We start from the raw sequence: 25,000 nt of genomic DNA, 5'->3' as shown, positions 1-25,000 counted from the left end.
CTGGTATATGGGAGAGAGGGAGCAAGTGATGTAGGGACCCCTCATGAGCCCCCCAGCTGGAGCCAATCCTGCTGATATCTTGAACTTGGGCATTTATTTTCCAGGGCTGTGGGATAGCATATCCCCTAGTGTTGAAGCCACCTCATTTAAGGTACTGCCTCAGCAGCATCTCTAGAAAAGAAATAAAGAGCATGCCTGAGTTCCTCATCAGTCAAACAGGAAAGATGAACTGGTTATTTTTCTGAAGAATCTGGTCTCAAAAGGTTTTAGACTCAAAGGAGCAGCAAGAATTATGTTGATGAATCACAGAGTTGCTGGGGGTCAGTGAGCACAGAAAACAGAAATCATGGCACTGGGACAGAAAGACCTCAGGTCCAGTGGGACATCTACCACATTGGCACTGACAAGATTTGGGCCATGACAAGCCCCCTTTAGCTTGGATCTGCGAGTCGAGATGGAAAAGATGATCCCAAACTCTGTATCACTAAGTTTCTGGAAGTTTTACTATAAGGATATCCATACCATTGACACTTGGGGCATCTACATAGGCACTGTAGTTGGCTAGGTACTTTAGAGTACATAAATAATATAAATATGGGTCAAAATACATATAGATACAGAGAGGGAGCCCGAGCGTTGAGGTGTACACATCCTGGCTATCATCCATCTCCCTCTCCAGTTTTGGTTCAGGCCTCCACTTTCTCTTTAGATTCCATCTCTCTTATCCGATCCACAGGCAAACTATAAATATGCCTTCCTCTTATGAAAATGCTTTCTGGGGGAAGGAGGTAGAAGAGGGTTGTTTCACTATAACAAACCTGTATCAGGGCCTAAAAGGGAGTTAAGGGTGAGCAAAATAGAATGATATATGGAAGGATCATGAAGAAAGTCATTATTTTGTGTGCTTACAAAAAAAGATAATAAAATATAAATAATAATGACCTTTAAAAATGTTCCCTTAGCTTGCAGAATTCCTGCAGGACAATTCAAATTTTCTGATATAACACTGAATTTCTTTCACCATTTGGACTGCTTTCTCCTTCCCATTTTACCTCCTGAAAAAGTCTCCTCATGGTGAGTCCCCTATGGACATCCTAGCATGTTAAAAATGTCACTAGCCTTCCTATGCCTTCTACTGAAGGCAACAGCTCCGACAACCCAGGTTAAGAGGATCACCCCCACTTCCTGCTACTCTCTTGGCCCTTCGCTGGCCACCCTCATGGTGAAGCCATTCTCAACTGCACCTGGTGGTTTCCATGCCTGCTGACATATTATAATGACTGGATATTCCTAGGGCCACTTGTGTAACATAAATAAGGAGAACGTAAAGATGTAAGTCAGAAATCCATATCTGAGCATAAGTAGGGACTGGCATGAGGAAGCGCAGCCCGTGGGGGCCTGCCTGACTCCTTGTATGAGGTTTTGGGGTTTCTGTGTCTTAGTCACTCTTTAGGATGGGGGGGTTGCTTTGATTCTTCATCTGGTTTAAGAACCCTTGGCTGTGCCTGTGACGATGCCACAAGTCCTTATTCCACATGTGGGAAATGAAAAAATGGGTGATTCCAGCTCAATGATTGACTTTCTAGACTGGAAATGAAGAGACTATTCTAGAAACCAGGCGTCACATCCCAACACACACATGAACACCTGCCCTTCCAATGAAGTAGCCCACAGTTTTGACATGAACTCAGTGAGTGATTACAAAGCGCAGTTCATGAGGGGAGATCTCTGTTTATCCTTTTTATCCTGCTTATAGGATTATACAGGAGCCAGGTAAATTCTCAGAAAGTCTACCCGCAAGCCCTAACATTCCCCTACTCACCCCCTTATTTATAAATTAGAGGCGATATGCTAATCCTGTAGTGTAATGCTTTGCTTATGTTTCTATAAATAAATAGAAAGAGAATCCATGAAAATATCATAACTTTTAAACATTTACTTTGCTCCACTACTGTGACTTTTTAAATATATATATAATTGCTTATAGCTAAGATTTTAAACTTCAGAAAACCTGAACTCCTCAAATAAATGGTGAGCTACTATGTCCATTGTTTCTCTTATCTTGGATGGGGGACAACTGCATGTCTATTTCTTTCATAGATTAGAAGAATTTAGGTGAAACCAAATCTACTCATTTCGAAAGCCCAAGTCAAAATTGATGATGATGATGATGATGATGATGATGATGCCTACTGCGTTAAACAAGGAGGAGGAAAAAGAGTATGATGAAGAAGAATAGTAAGGAGGGAAGGACGGAAGAAAGAAGAGATGGCAGCAGTTTCAGTGGCTATCATTTTCTTCTTTCTGAAAACAACCCAGAGAAAGTAGACTTAAGATGCATATCTGACATGTGACGTGCATTCCAGTCCAACAGTGGGCTCCTCTGTGCCAGCACTCACCATGTTACAAGCATTTGTCACAGTACAGCAGCCACCCAAGAGCATGTGGGAGGGGAACAGCAGTGAATCAGACACTAGCAAACAGGAAAGAAGTCATTTTGCCTTGTGCTGCTCACTGAGTCTCAACAAGGTGCTGCTGTGACTTCACTGCCATTTAGACATGTTATGTGTTATCAGAACACTGGGCACAGCCTTCCTCAAGAAGTAATTGTGGGAGGTCAGGGGATGGCTCCATGAGTATGGATTCTTGCCGTGCAAGCATGAAGACCTGAGTTTGAATCCTCAGCACTGACACAAAATCTGGGCAAGCTTGGTGTGCACTGGTAGGTCCTGAGGTAGGACAGTTGCTGAGAATCTCTAGTCAACTAGCTGAAATGATGAGCTGCAGCCTCAGAGAAGAGACTGTCTGAAAAGAATAAAGCACCAGTTATAGACTGGGAGATCCTGCATCCTTCTATGGACACAGCACATGTGTATGTGTACACACGTGCACATGCACAAATACACACATACACTACATGCACACACATGCATATACTGCCCACACACGCACACACATGCATATACCACCCACACATGCACACACATGTATACACCACCCACACATGTACACACATGTATACACCACCCACACATGCACACACAAGCACACACGCATATACCATCCATTCATGCGCACACATGCATACACTACCCACACATGCACTATACCACCAACACATGCACACACATGTATACACCACCCACACATGTACACACATGTATACACCACCCACACATGCACACACAAGCACACACGCATATACCATCCATTCATGCGCACACATGCATACACCACCCACACATGCACTATACCACCAACACATGCACACACCTGAATACACCACCCACACATACACACACATGCATATACCTCCCACACATGAACACACATGCATACACATGCATACATCACCTACACATGAACATACACATGCATACACTACCCACACATGTACACACCACCCACATATGCACATACACACACACACAACCCACATGTGCACATCTATATGGGCTTCTCTTTTCCTTATATATCCCATTTAGTAAGAATTCTTCAAGAAACCTGCATTACTTAGAAACAGTCATTAATGAGTGGAATCTACTCCCTCACCCTGGCCACTTCATTTCCTCCGTGATGTGAGCCCAACATGATGTTCTAACACTATAACAATCTAAAAGCATGCTCCACTCACTGGATAAGTTGGGGATGTGCCACAGAGGATTGGGGAGACAGGTTTATACACTCCTGTACTTGACTTGAATGTTGTAAAACAGGAAATCAGAGGAAACAGGTTCACAATCACCTCCTGCCTCTGTCTGCTTTTGGATTACACATTAAGTAGGAACAGGTGAGAGGTCTTCCTTCTGCCTACTAACATAGTCTGCAGAGCTCACTGAACACTGTGGTGTCTTGTTAAACAATTCCCTTTGTCAGACTTTTGCGTGGCTGGAAGCCACATGTCTTCACAGACGCCACAGAATGATACAGGGATTAGAGGAGTCTGAGACATTTCTTTCCCATACATTACAACCTCAAAGTCTGGTATTCAGCTACCAAGTCATACAATTCTTTTTAAAAATGGTACTGGACGTCCACTAAAATGAGCAAGAATTGGTTCTATTTGGGATCTCTGGGAGAAACTCCTAAATAACACCTACATTCTTTTAAAATAAAATAGCCTCATTTTTTTTTCAAATTTACCTAACCCCCTCATGCTATAAATGCAAATCCAACCAGGGCTCTGAGGGCTGAGAGTTGAGGCCCTGCCTCAGTGTCTGCATCTTTCCCTTCCTTGCTTTGGATTGATACCAGGAAAGTAGAAAATAAGGGGACAGAAACTCTGTGAGGTTGATTTTCCTAAAACAGACATGGTATATTGTTCTCTAATATAAGACCTAGAAGGAAACAGAGGAGAGGCAGGGTAAAAGAGAAAACAGGGGTCAGTCCTGTGCATAAAAGCAAGCTAAAGGATCTGCAGCACAGGCCACTACGAGCAAAGAGTCACAGTTTTTCATTCAAATATGTGAGGAAGCAAGTAGTCTGAGACCCAGGTCATAGGCATGAAATTACAGCATGCTGACATGAAGCACTGTATTCAAATACGAGGAGAGATTATGTGTATATATCCTGGAAGATCTGGCTATAATTTGTAGTTTAGACATCATGGAAAAACAGCTTTTCTGTATTTCTGCCTCTAAGAACTCTCTTTGGAGTCAGGCTGTGGCAAGATTTCCACCGTAGCTAATGAAGGTCTGTTAGCGAATATTTACTCCCAAGTTCATGGCCGGTGCTGGCTGGCTGGGGCACAGCTAAGTCATTATGGATTGGCATAAGGTCCAGGGGGAGGTGACCAACTATCTTCTCACTGACAGTGGGAACAACCCCTTCAATTCCTCTCTGGCCTGCATCCTGGTCCTCTCTGACCATCCTCAGCCTGGATACCTTACTGAATGAAAATGAAACAAAACTAACAAGGTAGCTCAGCCCCCAGACTCCCGCAGCATCAGCATCGGGTGAGGGCCTACCCTCGCCCTTCGCAAAGAACAGCTGCCTGCCACCTTTAACCTGGACCTTTGGGATACAAACCTGGGCCTCCCTTGAGGGCTAATTCTCAGAGATGCTCTCCTACTCAAAAGTGAACTGGAATGTGCAGAGACCAGCAGAAGTAACTGTATCCTCTCCCCTCCATGAATGAACAAGAACACCCAAAGTGCTTTTCCCAGCCTCTTTTCTCGTCTTCTGGAAAATGATTTTATCCATGCAGCCCATCTCTGTCCTCTTCAGTCCCCATCAGGACTTCGAGACCCTGTCAATCATTCCTAGGAATTCCTAGGAACTCCTGCACAAGGTTGACTCAAAGAAAATATAGGGGTTACCATGCACAGATGAATCTATTAGGAACTTGTGTCATCTCCTAACTTGATTTAAGTGGTATTAAGAACACCTCTGGAGGCAGGCACTCTTACATAGGCAATGGTCCAAAAGGAAAGCAGGGGAAATGGAGAGAGGGGGAGGGAAAAAAAAAAAAACCACTGCCTGATTCTAATACACCTAATTAGCCATCGGCAGACTCTTAATTGCATACATTAGAATGATTCCATAGTGGAGATTAATTCTAAATATACCCAAGCAGCTGGTTAAGATGCCATGGATTACAGTGTGGACTGTACTTTTCCACTTAATTAGATATCAAAATTAAGCAGCAACAAGCATTTTGACATAACGGGGATCAAGCCTATGCTCTGGCTCCCAGAGCTGCAGTAAAGTGACCGCCAAACAGAGCCGCACAGATGGAGAGATATTAAATGCCGCACTGGAAAGTAATTTCAAATAATAAAATATCAATATTTACATTTTAATTACCCCTACCGAGGGCCTCTCTGTCATTTCACTATTGCCGACGCAGCAAGGGGCTGTGAGATGACACCGTGGCTCTGGCTGCAATGACTGTTTTGTTTCCATTAAAGAATGACAAGTGCTTTGGAGGCAGTGATGCTCGGTGCGCCCCTGAGGATGACAGCCGATCAGAAAATTCGTATTAAGGGGCTGAATGCCTCAAAGAGAGAATTCACTGGGAGCAGCAGGCTCCTCCTCGAAGCACATCAGCTTTCCCGATTCTTCTGCCGAAAGTTTATTATTGGGGAGGCCCAAGGGAAGTTTTAGTCTCCCATGAAATATTTAGAACCGTAAAACGTTATGTGATGATTGTCAATTTAAAAACAATAATACTTGATAGGGGCAAATATGCGGGAGTTCTCTGCAAGTCACAGGGTTGGGACATTTCTTTTCTTAGCCTCATTTGCATTAGCAGCACCACGAGTCGCCTCCCTAAAGCATGTCTATGACTGGTGCAAGCCTGAGCCTCAGACCTTAAAAATACCGGGTTTGCCTTTACCGTCTTTTCACTGGGATTTTATTATGTAAAATCGCCTCGTGTCATTTCCTTGATTTCAAAAAGCCAAGAGTGGGTCATTATTCACATATGTGTAAGCATTCACACACATGCATACTCATGCAAAGATCATTGTTCTCATATGTGTAAGTATGCACACACATGGGTACACCTACATTTTTCTCTAGTTTCTATTCCTTTTCTTTTCTTTCTTATTTTTTTTTAATAAAGTAGTTAGGACTTAGAAACTCTTATGGGCTCTTCCCAAGTCTGATTACTCTTTATAAAGTGTGAAGATATGATTATGGGGGATGGGATAAAGGTATACATCAGAAGTGGCATGCTGCATTCACCAGGTCATAAAGGAAAATGGTAAAGCCTTCCTTTGGAAATGACTGTCAAAAGTGTAGAGATCCTGAAAGAATGTTAATGCCTCAAGATATGAGCAAGCACATAAGAAAAACTCCTTGGTCAGTGCACTGTCGCTGGCAGTTAGCTGACCCCCATCTCGGAGCCCGCGTTTATTTAATGTGTGGAGAGGAACAACCGTAAATGTGATGAATGGCTACAGCGGCAGGCAGGGGAGAATTTTTCAAAGGACAGCGAAGGGAAGTTGGGGAGTTTTTATAGATTCTGGGCACTCTTTTTAATCCTGTTCTGTTAAATATATATATATATATTTAACAGAATATATTTAACTGATATATATATATATATATATATATATATATATATATATATATATATATATATATATATCGGTTCTGAAGTTGAGATAAAGGCTGGGAAATAGGCAAGGGATACTAATGCGAGTTCCACAACCAGGAGGCGCTTCCTCTTAAGGAAAGGTAAACACGCAGCAAAGCCTTCCTTTAGCATCCCTAATGCTTCCAGGGCAAGACAGATCCCCATTGCTCAGCTCCCAGTACCTTTTAATTTCTGAAAGAGCCACGGTTGAAAATCTTAATTAATTGTTCCATACTGCTTCAGGATCATTATGCAACGTAATAAAGGCCGTGTAATTATGAAATTTTACAGCCATTACCAAGGCTGATGGCTCGTATTTCATCCTCAGCTGGACCCGATGGCTCTTAGGCACTCGGTTTCCCTTTGATGAACTACGGACAGATCTATCAGGCCCAAACAATATCCAGGCGAGGCGGCTCTAATAGCTACCTACAGATGAAGCCAGAGATAAAGATAAACTATAAATCTGCACACACAAATGCAGTCCATCGCCTGGGGATGACAGAGGAGAGGAAGAGAAGTCTGGGAGTGGCTGCTGGGGGGAGGGCGTCCTCCCAGGCTCCTCACGCATGTGCTCCACAATGGCTTCGATTTTATCAAAAGAGAGTCAAGCCCAAGCCAATGTCTCATATATATATATATGTGTGTGTATATAAAACAAATGAGGGAGGAAGGGGTGTCCATGAGCATTGTATTCAGAGTATTACCTAAAGGAACGGCTCAGATGGTCTAACCTCAATTTCATCAAGGGGAAAATAAATAAGAAGGCATGATCTATAGGGTATGATCTTCTATGCCTTACGCTAATACAGCAATCCAACGTGAGCACTCAGCAACCTATGTCATGGTAACTCACGAGTATCCCTTGTGCAGATATTAACATCTTCAAAATATTAATTCGAGAAAAAAAACCCACGCTGAAATGCAGATGGGATAAATAAAATCCTATTGCTATATGGCTACAATGTTTATAACTCTCAGTCATGACAATATCGTGAGTCTGCACAGAGCCCAGGACCCAATGAGCCTCTATTTGCCTCTCAGTTTCCTATCATGTCTCTTTTTGTAAAGCATTTCCAGGGGTCCTCTTAAACTTTAAGTGGAATGGAAAGGGGCCATCTACAAGGGTTATTTGACAACCCTAAGTGCCACACTCCAGGGAGTATCTAGTTCAGCTCTGCCTCCCGGACACGGCAGCAGCTTTGGCTTCACAGTGCTAATGCCGTTCGTCCTTAGGATATGATCGGTCTCACACTGGCTCACTTCATGAACAGGAGCAGATAGGCAGTCTGCAACAGGGTTCATCCTGGGAAAAGGCCCCGGTAAGGGTCAATTTAAATCAGACTGAGCATTGCAGTGGTGGCTGTGAGGGGCAGGCCCAGCAAAGGAGAAGCAGATTGCCAGAAGGCTGGTTTCTAGGCTGATGACTGGCAGGGGAGTCAGATGGTTATGTGTGAGGAGAAAATAATGCATATTACAACATTGTAGCACTGGCTTCCAGGGCACTGAACACTGGAAAGTACCAGTAGACAGAGTTCTCTAAAGTATGGATTAAGGGTAAAGAGAACTGGCTTCAACGTAATCATAGCTAGTAACTAGTTACATAGCCTTGAGCTGGACATTAAATGCTTAGCACCCTCATCTACAGTTTGTGCATAGACACAACAGCTTTGCTCTGCATGCTCTCTGCTCATTTCCACGGTTATAAGGAGGCAGCATTGACAGCTCACCCTTTCCTCAAAGAGATGAGCACTTTATTCTCAACCTTTTTTGAGGAGGAAGAGGAGAATGACTTACAAACAAAAATTTCCTGAAGGCTTACTGTGTGCCAGGCACCGCACTGAGCAGTTTTGTTGTGTACCTTTTATGAAACAAATATTAGAAATATGATAAAGACAGGATTTATGTCTTTCAAGGGTTGACACTGGGATCAGGGGGATAACACTATAAACAGACATGAAGCCAGTAGTGCAGGAGAGGAGACTGTCCTTCTCACCGGAGACTAAATGGTCTCCATGCATAGACTGGGAAAGAGGAGCCTCCTGGTGAGTAGGTTAAGTCTCAGGAAGCTTCACTGGTACCTGGCCTTCAAGCAGATATCCCAACAAGCCAAGAGTATGTACCTATATCTAAATGCTGCAGACAGAACACTTCTATATCCCACATATTAATATGCCAGAATCTCAATGTCCAATGCGACTATTCATAAGAGGGGCATCAGGGATGATTTGGTCTCAAATTCATCCAGTTTTGTGAATGGGATTAATTGCTTAATTAAAGTGACCTCAGAGATCTCTCTCCTGAATTCCTCCATGCCTGTGATTGAGCAGACTGGCCCAGGCACTAAATCTGCCAACACATTGATCTTAGAGTTCCTAGTTCCTTAACTGCATGCTGTGTAGAAGACATTAAGTCTATGGTATTTTTTTGTTACAGCATCCAGGACAGACAGATACCCTAGAAAACAGCAACTGAAAAAGAAGGAATGTCAAGGATGCCTAGAAGAGCCTTCTTGTGGTGCCTCGAGGATGGCAGGAAGACCAGAGCAGATGATGAGGACAGGGGAACCTGGCAGTTGGCTCTTGGCCCAGGTGTTTTCACAGAGGCTCTGTAATCTTTTGTGGATTTACCCATTGAGAAAAATGGGAAGCCATCCTGGCCAGGGGTTTTGGCAAAGAGAAAATGGGATATGATTTATATTTTCAAATATGACTAGGCTCATACAGTCAAGGAGAAAATGTGACAAGGATTTAAGTCTCTATGGAGACCACTCTACTTTTCTCCATACTCTACATATAAAGAAAGTAAAGTCCAAACACATGGAAAGTCACATGACTAAAGCATTCATTATAGGGTCTGAAACCAGCCACCAGGCCCAGAACCTGAAGTTGAACCACCTTTTACCATCAGCAAACTTTTTATGTGCCCACTACCATGTACCCTTACCCAGACAAGCACTGCCAATTCTGCATTTGATTCTGCAGTAGCATTCCCTTCTTCCCCGACAGGCCCTATTCTCTTTAAGCATCCATACATTTCGGCAATATTGTTCATAAATATTTCCTTAATAAACTCAGGCAGACAGAGGTGTTCTTTTCTTCCTTACAACTCAGGTGCCCTTTTCTCCTGTGCCAATGAGCCCAGCTCTATTGCTACAGATGCTAATGAGGGCAGTGTCTCTCCTGAGGTACTCGTATTCCTAGTCTTCTGCAAATAACAGTGATGGAGAGATGGCTCAGTGGTTAGGGTTTCTTGCTGTGTTACTGGAGTTGGGATAGTAAGACCTATATCAAGCAGTCCAAAACCACTCCAGCGCCAAGGGATCTAATACCCTCTTCTGGCCTCCATAGCCACCGGCACATGTGTGTGTGTGTGCATACATTCACAAAGACATGCATACATAAAGAAAATAAAAGCCTTTTTCTTTTCTTTTTGAGACAGGCTATCACCGTGTAGTCTGACAGGCCTGAAACGTGGGTCAGGCATCAAGTTCATAACCCTGGTGTATGTTCACTACTCAAAATGCAAGGCTGATGAGGTGCAGAGATGGATCAGAGGTTAAGAGCCTCAGTTACTCTTGCAGAGGTTCCTGGTTTTGCTCCCAGCTCCCACACTAAAGCTCACAGCCATCTTTTTATTTTTTTTAAAAAGATGCATTTATTTTATGCATGCGAGTACACACTCGCTGTGTTTAGACATACCAGAAGAGGAGGTTAGATCCCCTAAAAGATGGCTGTGAACTGCCATGCGGTTGCTGGGAATTAAACTCTGCAAGAGATGTCAGTGCTCTTAACCACTGAGACATCTCTCCAGCCTGCTCACAACCATCTTTAACTCCAAGTTCCAGGGGATCTGATATGGTATTCTGGTCTCCAAAGGCATCAGAAGCACAGGTGACTTACATGTATGCATGCAGGCAGACACACATGCCCATGAGATAAAATAAATACATCTTTAAGAACACTACAATAATAGAAGACAGATTTTCCAGTCTTGTCTAGGAAATGAAGACCAGAACTCCCACTGTAAAGAAATGGTTCAATATCAATTTAGGCCATCTCACTACACTGTCATGAGGTAGAACAGTTAGCGTAGACTAATTTTAACAAATTCTACATTAGGTAATCAAGAAAATGGGTCCACTGCCCAGAAGCATTATCCCCTAGATAAACCTTTGGGAATGGAAGTGTTTAGCACCACCTGAACAGCTAATACTTGAGCTAGGATAGTTCCTAAGGACGTGGACCCAGAGGGATTCAGTGCAGGGAAAGCCCAGAGTGCAGGCACTCGTCCCTCTCCACCTCCTCTGTTATCATCACCCGGGGCTCTCCATACTCCAACCGCATGGGCCTCCATCCTATTCTTCAAAGCCCCAAGCCCAGAGCTGCCTCAGAAGGCCTGGGCAGCTATCTCTTCCAGCCAAGGGTTTAGCTCCACTGGTCAAGCATATTTCATTTCCTCCTTTTGATCATTTTGTTTGCTGTTGAATCACAGCTATTTAGCAGAACCTCCTACATTCCCATGCCCTGAAATGCATAAAAGACTCAATGACAAGATGAAAAAGATGCACTCGGCACTAACACAGCAGTGACATCATGTTCAATTAGTCTGTCTGTGATGGAAGATCCTCTGCAGGTGCTTGGCTCTCTCCGTGTCTTCCATGCTAAGAATGACTGGTAGTCTTAACCTGAGATTTCACAAGTGCAGGTGAGGATTTTTGCTTCCAACGAATTTTCTAATTCTTCCGTAAAGACTACTTTATAATGACTCTTTAATAGGACTATATGGATGTTTTATTTCATCATATTAATACCTGAAGTAAAGTTAAAATTTTGATTTTTAAAACAAAAACACTTAGCTCAGGAATCTGAAATGTACACAATATCCTCTTCCCTAACCATTCAGTCGGGCCACATTACATATAAAATTTTTGTACTTTGCTATCTCCACTTATTACAGACCTAAGATTGAGGTAACCCTTTAAGCCTTCTGGCTTATTAAATTTCCCCCAGAATTCACATATTGCTACTTTGATATTCTCAAGGATCTCAGAAAAGCCTCAGCAGTTCACACGGAATGAAATGGTGGAGACTTCCATATGCTATGCAGAAGCAGATCTTATAGATTACTGGCAAACCATGTTTCCCATTTATTGCACATTTTACATTAGAACCAAAAGTAGTACACAGGACGTGATTTCAGCCTCACATGTAAGACCACATGTCGCTATAGACAAGGGTCCTGATTTAACTTACTGTTACAGCACACACCACAAAGTAAGTGTTCAAATATTTGTCAAACACATAACCTCTCAAGCATAGCTTGTGTGTACTACACTCACATTTGCAACAATTTGTTCTTACGTTCATAGCTGCATTCAATTCAATTTTCATGTAAATAAAAATGCTTGTAAGAAACTTGACATTTATTAATTAATAGTTAAGGGGCAAGCAGAAGCTACATTCCTTCTCATCCCCTTTTCTGTTTCTCTATGATGAGGCGTGGAAAGAACTCAAACAATTGCAATATAGGCCTAGAAATTGGAATATAGGGCTAGAAATAAAGACAGCTCAAATCCAATTATATTCCAAATGAACTGTTTTCAGGAAGACATCTCCTTTAACAGAATCAATCTTGTTTATTATCAGGAGGATTTCTTGCTGCTTAACATTCAACAGAATTATTTATTTAAAAAATTGAAGATTTGGGGTTTTTTTTATTTCTATTCAAAGCCAGCGTTTTGTCAAGATGTTTCTTAATAACTCACAAATGTGACAGTTACAGATGTGCTGACAAGACAGGATTTTCTTTTAATGCAGGCAACACTAACAAGAAAGACGTGCTTCAGTATGCTGCAGATTCTTCAGAGTTTGTTAATTAAGCAGGAGGCCTTTCCCACTGGAATGGTGCAAGGTATTTATTAATACTTCATCCCACAAACAGAACAAATGTACGGCAAAGACGGTAATTATTAAACACGCAGATGCCTTTATCGACTTGGCAGGGACAACCCCAAAGATGGTGTCTGATTATGATCTTTTTCAAGATATTTTAATTGCGCTTCTTAACCTGATAAATTAAAAACCACAGGGCGATCTCACTTAGATCACAGACAAAGGAGATCCTATCAATTTGCAGTAAAAACATAGGAGTGCTTGTATCAGCTTTAATTACATCCCGAGTTTCACAGGCAAATTCAACCCAATCATAGGATGGAGAATTCACTATCGCTGCTCAGCCCATGGCTTTATCATTCTTCAGTGGTGGTGGTTTACACAGCAGGAGCCTCATCTAGGAATAAGTTTGGGAAGTAATATCTCAGAAGAAAAAGTTTTCTCATATATCTCTGTATCTGGTGGTGACTTTTGTGACCACATCTTCCATGTACCTACTGTGGCTTTGAAAACAAAAGGAGAAACTTTAAAAAGAACAGCCCAAGATTCCCCCTTTCTTGAAGCCAACAAATAGACTGCAGGTGTGGTTCCCTTCTATTTCATGTCTACGATCAGTTTTATACCAAAATTCTTCAGCAGTCGCTCTAACCGAATCTTTCACTTTTATCCAGGGGCCATTTATCTTCATCCCAAACTTCACTCCACTGTCAATTCTTGCCCATCTAAGACTTGAACAGCAAGTCCCAAGAGCTTTGGTTATTGAACGGTTTGGGATTTTCATCTTGATCGCAGCCTGGCATCTTGACTTGGTCCTGTTCTCTAATAATAAACCGACTGAAAAGGTGCACTATGGTAAGCCTTTCAAAATGGGCATACAAGTGCATGGCTGTCTGTGTGAGTGTCTGACAGGACAAGAAAATGGAGGGAAACGGGAAGAGACGAGGAGGGAAGGATAGAAGGGGAGGAGACATGGAAAGAGGAGAAGGGGTAGGGGGGCTGGGAGAAAGGGGTGTGAGAGAATTGAGATAGGAGTTGGGTAGAGAGGAGTAGAGGGGAAGGAAAGGGAGACAGAAGGAAGGGAGATGGGTAGAGATTGAGAGAAGGAAGGAATGTTGAGGGTTAGAGTGGGAAGAATGAAAAGAAGCTAATTCTACTAAACCCCTGCCTGATCCGTGTGGTGTCTGTCTACTGTGTCGTGTCTACCCATCCTTCCTGACCCTTGTCCTGTCTACCCATCCTGCCAGCCCCAGCACACCTTTCTGAACTTTACATCTTGATGAACTTCAGGTTGTGCTGTCCTGTCCTTAGTTTTATTTCTGTCCTCCCAGCTATAGGAATTATTAACCACTCCATCAAGATTCAAGTTTCTTCATCCTTGGAGACATAAAGGGGATACCTTATTCTGAGTCCTTACATGCTCACCCAAGCGCTGCTATAGCTCCTAAATCAACAGAAATGGAACTCCATGCTATTATAGTATCACCATGAGCCACAACCTGGGAAGGGTGGATGACTCCCGCATATATCCTGGAGGAGGCAGACAGCCGCTGTTTGCCCTGCCTAAGTTAGTTAGAGGAATGTGTACCATTTAGCACACATAGACAGCACATTGCTGTTAACATTTTGTGAGTACTTTTTCAAATTTTTACATTTCTACACTCTATTATTAAGTAGATCAACACTTTTCAATTATTGGGGCTGCTTTTTAAAGGACTATTTTTCTACACACACATACACAAACACATACAAAAAAACAAAACAAAACAAAAACAAAAAAAAATCTCCCAGCACCATCACAGAATTAGACTCAATTAGCAAGTACCTGAAGACCTGCTACTGAACTTTAGGTCTCTGTTTCTCACAGGACATAGTGCCTTAAAATCCAGACTGGTGAGCCACTGCGGGGGAAACACAACCCTGTGTGTGTTCCAAACTTCCCATGTCCTCCCGTAGTCACAGCGTGAATAAAGTTGTCATTCTTTCATTATTAGTAAAAGTTCCCAACCATAACAGAGGAATATAGTTCATTTAAGTGAACTTTATTACCTCGAATTCTAAAACAATTAGACACCTCTGTGTTCTAAAATAAAATAAATTCACTAAGCATAGTTTTCTTTGTGAGCTGATGTCAGTATAATGTTATCATTTACTTAGACCCCTAGCGTGGCCCTGGGGTCTTTTCACGGGTCACTGAGGACCATAATGGAGGCTACACCCCAGAGCTTCCTAGTGTCTGCCTGGTGTTGTTTACTTTTATTCCATGATGATCCTCTGACTTTTAATTGCTGACCACGAGAGAGTCCCTTTAGCACAATCTCCTCTCTACTTTGCCAGAAAGAAGAAAATTAGTTTAAAAGGACACAAAGCCAAACTGCCTCTGAAAGAAGGCCACAGGGTTGTTCTACAACTGTGCGTTAAGAAGCAACAAATCACTGTAGCAAAACACCAGTGGGAACAAACAAGAGAAAACATTCCTGTGCACACGGATTGGAGTTTCCAGGCCAGGCTGCTTTTGATATGTGGAGAAAGTGAACTTCAGGATGGGGAATAAAACTCCTCCTTATCAGCCACGGAGGAAAGCCAGAGCAGATTCCCCAAGGTGACCAAGGGGCCCTTACTAGCTCCCAATGAAAGGTTCTACTGCCTGCTCACAGGACAACCTTTGGGGAGCAAATAATATTCTCCATATAGAATGCATGCTGTCTGGGGGTTTAGTCAGAAATAAAATGATGGGGGATTTTTTTGTTTTGTTTTTGTTTGACTTGGTTTGGTCATTTGAAAAGGAGTCTTCTTGTATATTCCAGGATATCCTACAGCTTCCTATTGCCCAGGCTTCCCTCACATTTTCAGCAATTCTCTTCCTTCAGTAACCAAACCCAGTTTCAAAACTTCTGTTGTTTCTAACAGTGTTCTAGTTATCTGGTTTGTTCAGCATCTTACCCATGGTTCTTCAGTGGACATAGAATGAGTTCAAAGACAGTGATGATTTTTATTTTAAATTTTAAATGGGAACCTCCGTGTACCTATAAGGTTGCTAGGGTTATTGTTTTTCTTCTAAAATTATTAAAGAAATACTTCAAGTATTGGAAATTTCCAGTAAGAGTCATTATACATACAGCCTTTTTGAATTAAAGTTTCAGAAAAGACAAAAAGACTGCACAAGCCTGGTTGAATGAGTAGAACTTCATGCTGCAGAAGATGAGATGTTATAGACAAAGCCGAACTGCTCTGAGCTCTCATTGGCCCCCTTCCATAGCCCTTCATCGCCCACCTTGCTGTCTGACCTAACATCCTTCCAACTATCAGGTTAATATATCCCAAGGGTACTGCCTAACAGACCGCCTGATTTCACCAACCCCAAAGCTAAGGGTGTTTCCAAAGGGTATCTCGGCATCCTTTCGTGGCAGAAGTTCTTCCGCTAATCTGTAACCAGCCTGCCTGGTGTTCCTGCCAAAGCCTCTGCTCCATGACTATAAAGTTCATGTAATAATTTCCACACTAGGACATGCTATTTGGGGTATCCCCAGTCCATGTTCCTGGGCCACAATCACTCTTATTTGGCTCAGAATAAATTAGCACGCCCTCCCTTGATGTAAGAGCTGCACTTTACATTGACACCCCCTCTGTGTTTACAAGTAACTCCCAAAGTAATTCTGTAATACAACAATATAGCATGTAAAATAACTTTATATAAGCCTCAGTCTGAAGCTGCGAGATTGTCATCTCCGTGAATGAATTCCACATATTTCTAGATTAATATAAACATTCAGATTTAATCCACTGTTTATGTACAACATTTCTTTATCAAAAATTAAAATTTAGCACTTGAATTTGTAAAACCTACATCAAAATAATAGCAAATTAATTGTTTAGTAACTAAGCCTCAATTTCTATATTTATTAAAGGGCACAATGCTTATACAATGGGTTTCAAGGCTCCTATTACATGATTATTTGTGAATATGTAATTAGCCCCATAAATGTTTCCTAAGAAATTTATGATAAAACTATATTCAAATATCAGTGGTCACTTCTCAGAATTCATTATTCTTTCTGTTTTATTTTTAAGTAATAACTGTAAGACTTCCTTCCTGACTATGATGTGCTGGTGCAATTACACCCAGTCTGCCCAATAAACATTGTTGATTTGTTAATGAAAAAGGTATTTTGTCAAATGAGGCCATAGAGTCCTAAAACTATCAAACTGACTCTTGAATTATTCGAACAATAAACCAGAGAGTCTCCTGTAGATGGGGGTTAAGTACAGTTTTCAAGGTGCTCAAAAGCAATGGCCTGTCCTTTGTTGGGAATATAGCAGGACAGTGTCTCCTCTCCTGGGCACTGTAGGGGATTCGTGATCATCTGTGACCCCCGCCCATTGCTTTTCCCTCACCTCATCTCCCACGGTGTGAAAACTGGGATGTCTCTAGATGCTGGTGATTGTTCCCACTGGTGGAAATTTCCCATGGAAAGGGACCACTAGGGAGAGTTAATGTAAAGGCATACTTCCTTTCCAGATAAATTCTCAATGGACAATTACATTGATTTCCAGTGATGTTTTGCCTCCTTGGGTCAGCCCTGACATCTCAGAACTCTGGAGGCTGAGGTGGGAAGATGAGCACAGGGCCTGCATGAGCATCAGATTCGAGATACACTCTAAAACACATGACAGCGTATCTCATTTCGGTTTACAGAGCATTTTCCCAGACCCAACTAGCCACAAACTTGAGCTAAGCCTCTCTTCTTGCTGAACTTGTCCCAACGCCAAATCTCCTTCTCTCAAAGAAATCCTGAAACTGTGCAGGGAGCCACACATGCCTAAGTGTACCATCACAGCTTTGGAATTTTAAATAACTTTTTAATACAGGACCATCGTCTCCCAAGGATAGACCACATGCATCAAGGACTAACAACTCAACAGTCCTGCATGCATCAGTGAAGTCCATGTTTGCCAGCACATCTTTGAGATCTTGCTGTCTAGAAAGGAAGTGACGAAATAAAACTAGGCTGGGACTTGAAAAGTAAAACAGGGCTAACGGATCTAAGTGATTTGAGGTCACATAAGGGGTGAAGACCAAGGCCAAACCAACCTGATCTTAAATATCATAGCCCCTCTCTTACCAGCTCTGGAATTTCAGACAAGTTCTTTGACTTTTCAAACATGGCGTCACAGGCGATCCTTCACCACAGGCTGTTTTCTAAGATTAATCAGGATAGTAACAGAAATCAATGAATGGCACGGGGGCTGACATCTCATTGAATCCACTTCAGGAGAAGGATTGGGGCTGAATCCACTTGGGTTTGGTATGAAGACGCAGTCTTCAGCCTTTAAAGCTACAAAATGCGGGCCTGAAGGGCAAACCTGAGGAGTCCAAATCCAAAGGTCCCCCAGCATCTTCTCAGGCTCCGGTCTGCATCTTTGCAATATCACCGTATTCTGAATTCAGACCTGCCCTTCAGGTTCACACAACCTAGCCCAAAGGACAAGGGACACACACCTGCATGAGGCTGCACATGCAGGCCGGCTGACACCACCCGAAGCTGAGGGTACTGGCGTGCGTGTTGATACATCTCATACATTAGAGATGTAAATTTTATTCTTGGCGCTGAAAGCCAGGTGATTAATTCTTCATAGCATCGTGATCAATTGGTGCAGATGCTCCACCTGTATTAGTGTTTGTTTTTGTGCACATTAGTAAGAGGAGTGCACCAATAACACAGGTGTCTGGAAGAGCTGAGAGATACTCTCTGAAGCAGGCAAACATTGAGATCACTAGTTAGGTTGCATGCAGCACTGCCAATTTTTTCAATTAAACCCATTATTGATTTGATGAAATAGCAAATTAAACATACCATGGTGGTATGTAAATTGGTTAGAGGGAGCAGAAGGTTCTGGAACAGAGCTTCAAGGCACAGGAACTATTGGCTTACATCAGCTGTCACTCATGTGGGGTCCTTGACCATGGCTGCTCTATGGGAGTTCCTTAAGAGTCATGAGCTAGCTTGTAAAGTAACCATTAGAAAAGATCAATACTCTATTTTTAAAATATGTGACAAATATAGAAGGAAATGAATCCTGAAAATCTAACCTCAAATGTAAATGGGAAAAAATTGGGAGGGGAGGGGAGCCCGGAAGCTGTTTCTATAACAGATAGTATACTTTGCCTGCCCAAATGCAATGCAAGAAGACCATATCCAATGGGCATAGTCCTGTGGATATCATTATGTTGATCCAAGATGTTTGCCCAACCACTCCCTTGGGTGGCCACTCACTCAGGTGACCACACCCTCTCGACTTCTTGAAAGCTTTGTCTCTAACCAGAGTCTAATCCAATTTATAGGATACCTTCCTCAAGTTTGAGAAGATATTCTTTATTGATCAATAAATGACGTCTCTCATTTCTGCTGACAAATGAGACTCTGTTCACAGTCCTGGCTTCATTAGAAAAGAAAGTGGTTAAATTCCTTGTTCATGCTTTAGGAGTGTGTCTATACATTCCATGGTTGAGAAAGCCCTTTCTCCAGGAAGTCCACCCTGGCTTGAAAGATTCGGGTTTCTTCTAGGGTACACTGTAGTGTGCTCAGTTATGCTGCCAGTGTCCTCAGAATCCTGCACTAATGCCTCTTATCTTGTCTGGAATCACTAACAGACACCAGGACTTATTTTCTCTTGTCATTGGTTTCATAAGGCAGGGTCTCATAGAGCCTGGGCTAGCCTCAAATTTGCCATGTAGCCAAGGATGAGCTTGAAGAACTCATCTCCCTGGCTACCCCCCACCCCCAGTGCTTGAGGTCACAGGTGAGTGGTATCACAGTTACCTTGTCTCTAAGCTTTATAAGACTAAGGCTACAGCTGAACTGTGCATGTCACTACCTGGCAGTAATTTACAGAAAAGAACTGAAAATGCTGTGTTTTCATAAATGTTGAGGTTTGAGCTGCTGCTATGCACTGTGATGCTAAGTGAGGGGCGGTACCCAAGGCCTGGTTGCCCTGGAGAAGAAAGTCTGCTGCAGACCCGAATGACTGATGCTATGTGCTCTTGTCACCAAGTTATTTCTGATTGGTGAATAACGGTGCCTATAACCTACAGCTGGGCAGAATTGCCATAGATGGGGCGTGGTCCAGGCTTGGGGTCAGAGGAGACCAAGAGGAGAGGAAGTAGAAGAGAGAGGAGAAAGACACATAGGTTAGGAGTCAAGAAAGCATGGCAGAGGACTGGCCGATTAGAGTTAAGGGCAGCCCAGAAGAAACCTAGTAAGTGGTAACTCGAGGACATCACTAAGAAATAGATTCTAATAGCATAAAGGGTAGATATCTGCCTAGCATTAGTGCTAAAAAAATAAGACTTATTATAAATATAAAGATCACATGTGTGTTTTATCCAGGAACTGAATAATTAAAGGTGGAATAGAAACCCCAGGTTGAGATTAAATATTTTCTACATCACATAAATAAGTATATAATGCAGTGGAAAGATGTACTATTGTCGACTTTACATGCGCAAGCTTATTAAGTCACAGTCTAAAACTCTGCTCTGCTCCAGGTAGACAGGGATGCGTTCGTGTGAGAGAATGGTGTGACTGGCTGGTGGGCTCTCAATTCTAACTGCACAGAGAAGAAGATGCATCTGTCAAGACACGCTGGAGTTACTTGGTGACGATCTGAAGTGCCACCAAAACAAGAAGCAGGTGCTCCAAGGTCAGATTGGCAAGTTCTTCAAGGTCAGATAAACATGTTCTTCCCATGACACTTGGCTACTTGTTCTAGAGAAGGTAAGTAACACTGCAGAGAAGAGAAAAAGACGGTGTGATGTGGGACTGGGAAAAGCATGAGAGAGAGGGAAAGAGAGAGGGGGAGGGGAGGGGAGAGGGAGAGGGAAAGAGAGGGAGATAGGGGGAGAGACAGATGGAGAGAGGGAGAGAGGAGAGAAAAGGAGGAGAGGGAGAACAAAAGTGAGGGAAGAGATAGAAAGTGAGGGAGAGGGAGAGAGAGGGGGGAGGGATGGAGAGAGGGAGATAGAGGGTGAGAAAGAGAGGGGAGAGAGAGGAGAGAGAAGGAGGAAGGAGAGAAAGAGGGAGGGAGAGAGAGAGAAATCTTGGGAAGGTTTCTTGTTTGCAAGTGTCACTGCTGATCAGGGAACTGGGCTGCTGGAACAAGCAGAGTTAGGGAAAATAGGTGCTGCTCAGATACGCCGTCCGGCTGCGTTTCTTATCCTTCGAGCTAGAACTTGCTGATGGTATTAAGACTCCCCATGTGTAGAGCCGGGAGGGTGGCACAGTGGGTAAACGCTTCCTGTACAAGCACAAGGACCTGATTTTAGCACCCGTATAAAAAATCCGATGTTGCTGAGCCTGCCTGTAATTGCAGCATGTGGAATGCACAGACAGGCCCACTAGTCAGTCTGTCTAACTCAAAACGCCTGCAAGCACTAGAGCCCTTGTCTCGATGGGTTGGGCAGATGTTCAGTGGATAGGAGTGCTTGCTATGCAAGCATGGGGACCCGCGGTTGAACCCCACCGCCATCACTTAACCTGAGAGATGCAGGATAGAGACAATGGATCCTGGGAGCTCATGGTCCAGGCAGCCTAGCCCAAACTGTAAGCTTCTGTTTCAGTGAAAGACTCAACTCCAAGCAATGAGGTGAAGAGCTAGAGAGGGAGACACCTGATGTCCTCTGGCTTAGGTATGGGTGTGCATAGGCTCAATTACTTCTATGAATTTATACATGCATCAAAACAGAATAGAAATTAATAAAGTGGAGAAGACACCTGATATCAGTCTCTGGTTACTACATGCACATGCTCTTGCATGCACACAAATATGCATATACACACATACACACACATACATACTCACACACACACACAAATACACACTCATACATACACACAAATACACACTCATACATACACACACATGCACACACATAAACACATACACACATACACACATACACACACACACACACACACACATACACACATACTCACACTCTCAAAATAAGCTGTACAAGTGATTGCAAAAAAAGACCCCTAATGTTTACTTCTGGCCTCTGCCACACACACACACACACACACACACACACACATTTCCTGTATGCAAACCTTAATACACTGTTTCTTCAATGTCCATTTAGGGACTGCAAATCTGCATATATTCACAGAAAATGGCACAGGTAAAAAAGAATCCTTTACCTATGCAAGGGTGTGTGAAAGTGTGAAACTTAGAAAAATTCAGGGTTTGTTCATTTCCCCCCTCCCAGGAAAAGTATTTCATCAAAATAGATGAAGCCTGCATAAATCACCCGAGCATGTTTGGCTGCCATGGTTTTTTTCTTTATTTTTACAATTACGAGTTCATTTTCTTAGAGAAGGAATACAGAAGAACGAGAGTGGGCACTGCCAGCAGTCTCTGATGGATGAGGATGCAGGCTGCCCGTCATGTTGGCATCCGACTCGGGCCATCAGGAAGTTCAGTTCATGTCCCTTCTATCAAAGTTTGTCTGCCATTGCGGGGACGTTGTTAGGAGTTGGGGGAAAAAAATAAAAGCAATGTCCATCTGAAGCTTGTCGGTGAACTTTGCATGAACCGGCAGGAATAATGCAGGGGGATGACAGGCCGGTTATACCTTCCACTAAATTTGCTGTCTGGAATGAACTGAAATAGTGTTTGGTTTGTGTAATTACGTCCATCTATCTTTATATTCCAGCGGCATATCGCAAATTGAAAATACTAAAAATTGACTGTTGGTTCTGATATTTAATGATTGCCAAAGACAAGACCATGATTTATTGGTTACTTACCGATGTGACACATTTGCATCTTATTAGACGGAGATTACTATTCCTTAAAATGCGGACGAGGCCTGATCATGTCTGATGGATTGATTTGATTTGCAAATGTAATCAAACTAATAAGAGGGAAAAAATGAGCAATAATGCCTTGTTTTTCAACTGGCAATCACTCCCCTGCCAACAAGGCTGATATCCCTGACTAAGCAGCCTTTGCGCCGTCTTCCTGTCGCCTCAAATAAACAAAGGGAAGCTAAGAGCCTGATAAGAGGGTAACAAGCCAAGTACGGATGCAACATGGAGCCCACCATCTGAGCAGAGACCCAGCAAAGGGACAAAAGTTTGCCACTAACAGCGAGAGTCAACAGGACCACAGCAGTCTTGAGAAGGACAGAAACAAGCCAGGCTTGGTGGTTTATAGTGAACCACAGTGAATGATTCTTAAATCCTAGCATCCTCCATTTTGCAGAGTATGAACCTGCAGGTGCAGGGCCTCGATTTCTGAGAAAGTGCTACCACCTAAAGCCTGTTTAGGCAGATTGTGGCCATCACTTCCATGCACTGGATCTCACTGATCCTGAAAGCACAAGGAAGGAGATTTGTATGGAGGAAAATCTGAGATCTAGGCCACGTTAGCATCTGAATTAGGCTACCTTCCAGATACTTCTTTAAGACAGCTATGCATGAGACAGAATCCTAAGTGGGCTACAGAATGATATACTTAAAATGTCAAAATTTCTTTGGATGGCATATAAGCCATGTATGGTGGTCATAAAAATAACCTCAGAGACAGTCTCCCTAGCAAAGGCAGTTAGTCAGGCCCAGAATATGGTTAAGTTCACCTGTAAATATCTCCTTTTATTATATGCATTAATTGGAATTAATAGGCAGCAAATGCATATGAAATATCACTCTGAAGATTTAAGACTTTTTGCTGTGAATATTATTGATAGATGTGAAGCTAACCATACTGCCCAGACTTAAGCAAGCCTATCTACACTTTAGTCAAACATTAGGGATGTGATTCAGTGTTAGAATATATGTATATGATATACGAGGTCCTAGGTGTCATGCTGAGACCCAACCAAAAAAGATCCGGCAACCCAAAACGAGGATGATTGCATCAAGCTAGACAAAGAGCAGTACTGTGTGACTACACAAAGTCACCTCTACAAATCTAGTTCAAGTTTCGCAGCAGAGTAAATCGAGTTAGACAGCTGACCAGTAGATTACTGGTCAGGGGTTATCTTCAAACTAATTTTAACCAAATGTTATGAACTGATCGTTTTGTAGAAGCCTCAATTCTTGGACAGCATGGTGCCTACCCTGGAAAGTGGACAATGCTTTGTTTCTTGGGCACGCCCTGTGAATCCAGGTAATTTCCTCTTGTGGCCTTTGCTTGACTTGGATTAGCATCAAGCTCCTTGACAGTCCTTATACTCAGCACACTCTTGTCACTTCTGGCTGGCTGGCTGAGGTTCCCAAGGTGAAGCCCTCGTCTGAGATGTGCTTCCAATGGATCCCACTGCCTAGAATATTAAGAGTCTGTCCACCCAAAGGCCGATAGTCCTTGAGGCAGGCATCTGATGTAATGTATTCTGAAAGTATACCAGGCGACAGCAAAGGATAGATGAGTTTATTGTTTATGATTTGTGATGAACTTTTTTAAATGTGCCAAAAATAATTCCTGTAACATTTCCATTGCTGTAAGCTGATCTTCAGAAGATACGGGATCCAGGAGCCTTGCAGGGGAGCTGTCAGGAAAGTGCTCATCCAGAACACGCACTAAAACGCCCAGGTGTGGTGCTGTAATCTCAGCTCTGGAGCAGGGGCACCAGAAGATCCCGGGGCTCCCTGGTCAGCAGCGCAGAAGTCTACATGGGTAGGCCAGTGAGAGAGTGTCTCTAATAAAAGCTACATAGTACTGAGACATATGTGACACCCGAACTGTCTTCCTTCCTCCAATCACATGTGCACATGCGTACACATGAACACACATGTATACTTGCGCAGAAATTAACATGAACAGACTTAGACATTATTTCCTGTAATATATCACAGCATATTATAAAGAAAAAAAGGGTACTTTGTTTTCCAACACCGCAAATAAAGTTTGTATCTCCTGAAAAATCACTCTCGACAGCGATAAGCACCAATACTGTCGCATTTGTAAGTTCAGAGGTGTAAGACTCAGTCACAGCTGGCCCTGACTAGTCTGTGACCTTGTACAGGTC

The 25,000-nt window shown here is 42.8% G+C and overlaps 1 protein-coding gene across 2 annotated transcripts in view; it reads right to left on the bottom strand.

The window, feature by feature from the left end:
• Esrrg (estrogen related receptor gamma) overlaps positions 1-25,000 on the bottom strand; it is a 479,885-nt gene that overhangs the window by 22,816 nt on the left and 432,069 nt on the right. The window lies entirely within an intron of this gene.

The sequence above is a fragment of the Apodemus sylvaticus genome, chromosome 12 (genome assembly GCF_947179515.1).
Source record: "Apodemus sylvaticus chromosome 12, mApoSyl1.1, whole genome shotgun sequence".
Lineage (NCBI taxonomy): Eukaryota > Metazoa > Chordata > Mammalia > Rodentia > Muridae > Apodemus > Apodemus sylvaticus.
Note: the sequence above shows the minus strand (reverse complement) of the source record. Positions and strands in the feature narration are given on the sequence as shown.